Source organism: Indicator indicator, chromosome 24 (assembly GCF_027791375.1).
Source record: "Indicator indicator isolate 239-I01 chromosome 24, UM_Iind_1.1, whole genome shotgun sequence".
In the NCBI taxonomy this organism is placed as follows: Eukaryota; Metazoa; Chordata; class Aves; order Piciformes; family Indicatoridae; genus Indicator; species Indicator indicator.
The window spans coordinates 10453453-10459989 of NC_072033.1; positions in this window are offsets into that span (position 1 = coordinate 10453453).

Below are 6537 nucleotides of genomic sequence, written 5' to 3' on the forward strand. Positions count from 1 at the left end.
AGACATCTTTTATGAAAAAAGAAATTCAGCTGCTGATGTCATGTTGACATGAGCAACTCATGTCCCTCTGTTAACAGCATGACGTTTTTATAGCAACTCTTCCTTTCCAAGCATCATCATTCTCTGCTTCCCTCCCTCTTTTTCTCTGTTCTTATCTCTGTTGTTATCTTTAAGAAAATTCTTCTGAAAAAAAAATAACATCTTCCAAGTTTCTGATAAATAAATACGTCAGAGAACACTGGAGTACTTCTGAGACAGCCCTGCATCTATTTTTCTCTCCTTCCAGATCTGCTCAGTTCTTTTTTCCAGACCATGCCATTTCTTTCCAATGCTGATGGAATTTTCTTAAACAAATGCAGCTCTTAAAAGTCATATTTCTAAATTAGTTTTTAGTTTTGCTTCCCATCTTCAGTAACATGGTTCAATTTCAATCCTGCTTAATCTATGTTGAACTTGGTGTGTTTACTTCTGGAATAAGTTTTGCCTTCTCTTCCTATCACCTTGCTGCATTATTCTAGCTATCAAGGCAAATGGTAAAACTATTCTGAAAAATCAACCCAGAAGCTAAATTATTCTCCACTGCTGTCACCCCACATCTGTGATTGGTGTAGCAAATCATAAGGCTTCTACAGATGATGGATTAGCAGCAATTGTTTACACTGCTTTAAAAGGGGGAACAACCTTACAGTGAGTGTTTCTGTTTTCTTGCCCTTTAGATCTCTCAAGTGGAAAGCACAAACGGTGTCAATCGATAGCTTTGCAGGTACTTTTACTGTATACATTTCTAATCATCAAACCAAATGCTGGGATTTGTTTTCTGTCCAATAATCCTCAGTTTCTCTCAAATGGGAACTATTGATCCCTTATGTTTCACTTTAACTCAGACTCTTTATTGCTGAACAAGTATTCTGAAATGTGGCTGTTAGATGATTCTTTCTAGATTAGAATTCCTTTGCCTGGTTTCTTTCCAGATACAAATAACTAGACAGAACAGAATTGTTCTTTAAATTTAAAAAAATTATCATAGGATTTTTTTTTCTTCGTTAATGTTCAAAACTAATTTTTTACTTTAATGCAGACAGTTTGTGTACAATGCATCCCTATATGCTTAACAGGCCAAGTGAAGAGACTTTAAAGAAAATTCAAGCAGCAACCCAAGCATCATAGATGCAACAGGCAGCTGCCTGGATCATCCACCAGATGGGCACAAGTGTTTGGGGTGAAACAGAAAACAGTTGTTTATGGGCATGATTATGTCCCAGAATTAACTCACAAGCTTCTGATGAATAGCTGCAGTATTAAATGTTCCTGAATTCCACCTATTCATCCCATATTGCTATGTCCACTTCAGCAGAGCAGAAGCTGTTTTTATCCACTGCAGTCTGAAGCTCAAACTCTGAGCTCATGCGGACCAGTGATGCCTGAAGATGCTGACCCAGCTCTGAGCAAACTAGCTTGGAGACTGGGAATAGTGGAGGTACATCAGCATAGTTCTTCACCTGAGTTGATATCCTTAGAAATACTTGAGGCAGGGTTAGCTAGCAGGGTATAACACTGTTAAGTTGATATAGCAATGCTGGTACTTTTGCTTTACTCAGGAAATCCTCTTTCTGTCATATTAATTACTCACTGAAATAATTTACTACTTAAACTGTGAAAGCTAAACTAGATCTGTGAATTTTCCTGTTAATCCTTGGCTAATGATTTTGTAGTAGACTATCCAATAGAGAGTATGTGGTGGGTCTCTGATTTTCATTTTGAAATCTATCTGTGAATGAACCCTGCAGCTTTCAAAACACAGAGCCCTATACAATAATCTGCCAAAAAGGCAATTAAAAGCTGTTTTGAGGCTGGTACTTGCGTGCAGTCTCCTTTTATGTTATTGTTAGCTTTAACGAAATTAATCAGGGGGTGAAGCAACACTTCCATCCCAGAGACTAGACAGAATGCTGTAACATGTTTGTGCTAGTTGGCAAATGGATGCATATGTTCAGTTGAAATGATGCAGGTGGCCAGACTGTACCCTGAGTCACACTGATTCTCAGGGCTTCTCCAGCCTTGGGCAGCTGCCTGCTGCTCTCACAAAGGAACAGGAATGAGTTCAGGGACTGTGCCTTAATTACACAACCTGTTCAAAGGGAGTTTGTCTCTGAAGTGTCAGTCCTGTAGAGGAACAGGTCTTTCTCAAGTCCTTAGCACAAGTTAGTCAGTTAAGGAATGACACTCTGCAGGCTACAAATGCTCATCTGTTTACGTATTTCATCTCCAAGTTCTTTGTGCTCTGGGTAGAATTTAATTCAGTCCTGTAGACCTCTCTTGTAGGCAAATGTCCTGTAGATGTTTGAAGGCGGAATAATAACATTCCATTCTGCACCTAAACTGTTGGAAAGACCACAGATACCTATTCTGGTGCTGGCTGGAGAAGGAAGTATTTAATAATGGGATCACCATCAAAAATTAATAAATCTTGACAAAACTTCCTTACTATCCAGTGACAAATACCAGATAAGATATGAGTGACATCATCCCAAGGAAATGCACAGTTTTAAATGGAGCAGAAACCAGAGCCTCTTGTATCATATAAACAAAGGAATGATTAAAGTGATAAGGAGATGCTACAATCCGAAAAAGAAATGTTTTCCCTTTTCTACATAGTAGTTTCTAGAAACTAATAAAAGCCAATGTACTGCTCTGCCCTGCTTTTCTCTGCCCTGTCTGCCTTGTCCTGAGCAGGGTTGGTGTATGTGGCTGACCTATGTAGAGCACATGGCCATGCCATTGCAGGGACAGGGTTTCAGGCTCAGCCTCTAGTTGACATGCAGTAATGTGCACTTTTAAATACCTTCATAGATTTCATTCTACCCAAAAGCCAAAGCAAGCTAACTTGTGTGAGATATATACACCATGGAAGGGAAAGGCACCCTTAAAACCAATTTGGCATTAGTATAAAACACTCCAAGACATGCTGGTGGGATCTGCATGCTCTTCAAAGAGGCCAGCTCAGCACCCCACAGCTGCTCAGATAGCATTGCTGCATTCATAACATCCCTTTGTGCAGCTATCCACATGGCAGTGGCTGGTGAGCAGCTCTTGATTTCAGAGCACACAGATCTTTATTCATCATCCTTTCTTTGGCAAGAATAAAAGCCATGGCTGCAGCAGGCTTTTGCACTGAAAGTGTGTGACAAGGACTCTCTGGCACTTCCACCTCAGTGTAAGGTGCAGGACAGCTGACTATGCCTCCTTTCCACCCAGATGTTTTGAGCTCTCCGGAGGTAATAGCACAAATTAATTTGTTTAATCTGTGGAAACAGACTAAAGGTTCTTAAATAGAGAAGGAAAATGCTACAGTGATTTATTGACTGTTTTTTATAGCTACAGAAAAATGGGAAAGAGGGAACCATAAGGAAGGCACAAGCCTAGTGAACTTAGAGGTTGCATAAATTCTCAGCAAGGTGTCATCTTTGTGCATTCAGGGTATGTCTTAGCATCACTGAGATGTGGCAGGAAAATTCAGAACTTCTTAAGAAACAGATAAAAATCTACTATTTAAAAAGCCCTTGGGATTTTTTTCCTGGCAAAGACTAACTCTAGAGAAAAATAAGATGTTTTTAAAATCTTATTTTCTTATTGTCTAACTAGCTGTACACAAAATGGCTGGATTCATAATGTAGTTATAGGTTTGGTATAAAAAGATCCTTGGTGTAGAACACAAAAATTTTGGCTTGAAACTCTGAAAAAAAGAATCCTTTGGCAGCACATGGTTTCACATCCAAAAAACAATAGATTTTGTCTTTCTTCCTGTAGCTGCTGTGCCCATTGCTGATAGTGTAAAGCAGAACAATCTTTGGTGTCTCTTTTGACAGATGAAAATGTTTCTTAACATAAAAATACTTCATTGTCTTAATTGTTCCATTTTCTTGTATTTTTTTCAATAGCAATAACAGCAAGAAGAATTATCAGTGCTTTGCACTTCCATGGGGGCTTTATAAACGAGAGGCTCCTTCACTTGAGCCTTTCCATTTGGATCATTGAATACTGTGGGTGTTCAGCTTAGCACACTCCTGAGTGCAGGGTAGCTATCTGTCCCAAGTAAGGGTAGCTGTCTTTCCCAACAAACACAAGTTTTCTGCTTGGACATTGCAAACAGATGTGGTTCAGCTCTATCCAGGCAAACAGTTAACCAATTTTTATCCTACGGAAGCCATTGGGAGGTTGAAAAATACAGCAGTTAGTGAGATAACAGCAAAATACATCTTGTGAGAAGGAAGGGAAGTAACCTTGTATTTTTCTAAGGCTTCTTGTTGATGATGCACCAGAAGGGGAAAGGTTGTAAGTTACTGATCACTCTCCTTTTGTGCCTGCAACCTGAACATAGCAGCATTAGTTAGGACAGGAGAACATGCGGACACCTGGATTGATCAGACATCAGATGTGAGAAGGCAGGTAGCGAAGTAACAGCAGAAATGGTAAAAGAGAAATGAAGTGGATTTGTTATTTTTTTAGCTTTTAATGAGGCTGGTGTTAATACACCGGGGTCTCATTAGCAGCTTGAAAACGGCTCTAAAGCTGGCCATCTCCAAAGCAGTAGCTCTGCCTTTGTTCTTGGTGGACGCTTTTAGGGCTGCCTTACTGCAGGACCAGGCACCTGCAGCCCGTTGCAGTGGTGACATCTAGAGGACTCGAGCTCCGCGGCGGGGACGGCTTCATGCTGTTGGAAAGATGAGCTTTCCGACCATGGGCCACTCTCTGCTTCCAGCTAAACTCATTTCACAGTGATGTAGCAGAGGAAAACATCAAAACCCACCCTGTATGCATGTCACTGTCCCCCTGAGAGAACACTCTGCTCCCCTTCTTCTTCAGCCTGTGCTGTAGTTCCAGATTTCATTAACTAACACTGGACAGTGCACTGCTGTAAGCAAAGCAAAGAGCAGAATCCATCACTTTACTGCTGTCACTGACTTACCAGAAGGCCTGAGTCTGGGGACACTCTGACAGTGCTCCCAGAGCTGGGGTTGAGTGATGGTGTGTGGCACAGAGCAGGTGTTGTGGTTGTGCTCTAGGGACTGCTCCCCTTCCAGTCCCCATTGATGTCTTGCCCAGGAAGCAGGGCACAATTAATCAGAATTATGGCTACAACTGCAGCAAAGAGGCAGGTGTTCAGGCAAAGTAACATACATATATAAAGAAAAGGTGCAACTGGGAGCTTAAACTCCTCTGCAGGGCTGCTGCTTCTCGTCTCTTTGAGGCATGCTGCCGCAGTACATTTCTGAGAGCCCTGCGTTGCTCAGCCCCTTGGCCCTGACAGCTTTAACTCTTTACCTTGGCTCTTCTGTGATTTAGCACAGAACATTTCAGTGGCAGAGGTGCCAGGTTGCTCTGGGGCTTGACAGTGGTTGAGATACCAGCCTTCTCCACTTTCCCTGTCCGGCATGACCAGCGATGCTTTCATGTTCAGCACATTTTTACCAAGACAGTAGATTCCTTGTTTGTCTGCCATTTTCTTCTTTAATGCTGCATGAGGATACCAAAGTCTGGCCCAGAGCTTGCATGGGAAATATTAAACTGCAGTGCTTAGAGAAATGATGAAATCTTTACTAGGAGAATTTAACAACCTACTTACAGTGAAGCCAAGCAGGAGAGATTTATAAAGCTGTAAAATAAACTAATTCTGTTCTAAATTATTACAAAACATGAAAAGTACAAACTGTCTTTAAAATCAAAGAGCAGATTTGACTTTTAAAAAACGAGATTATGCTTTGTAAGGCTGAAAGTAAATGCTGTTCACCCAAGCACTTAACAAATATTTGTGAGGAATAGCAGGGAAAAGGCTTTCTGGATTTATTTCCACTCAGAACCAAAACTGATGGCAGTCTCCATCTCTGCCAAGTCTGCCCCTCCAGTCCATACTATTCTAAATGTCCTCTCCCATGTAAATTCCTCCCATGCTCACAATAACTCTGTGCTACTTATTTGCTTTTTCACTGGCAAGGTGCTGTGATCACATCGCAGCTGGGCACTGTGTTTGCAGAGCGTTTCTCAGAAAACCCCTTGGGCTGCACAGTCAGACCTGGGATGTGCCACACTTTGGGCATTAGTCACTTCAAAACCAGAGGCTTGTAACTCATCACTAAGCCTGACAGAAAAGTGGCTAGCACCATTACCCACTTCAGCTAAGTCATGTGTTAATGCTGTGAATAAGAGCACTGACATACAAATACAGTATTTGCAAGAGAGAGATTTAACCAAAGCAAGATGCTGGCTAAGCTCCAGTTGTTCTTTGCTTATGACACTGAATACACAGTTATGTTTTCAAAGTTGTACATCTGAGTAAGACTTTGCTAGTTCAAATGAAATGCTTTGCTCAGTTCTTAGCTGTTTTTTTCCAAAAGGTTGTGTGATCTTTTCAGACACTGATTCAGAAATGAGTGTTCATGTCCTACTGGTTTAATTAGTCACATGGATTTAACAACATGCTTGCAGTGAAACACAAAGCTTCTTCTAGCTGGCTTGAGCCTTCTCCTTCAGAAAGGCAAT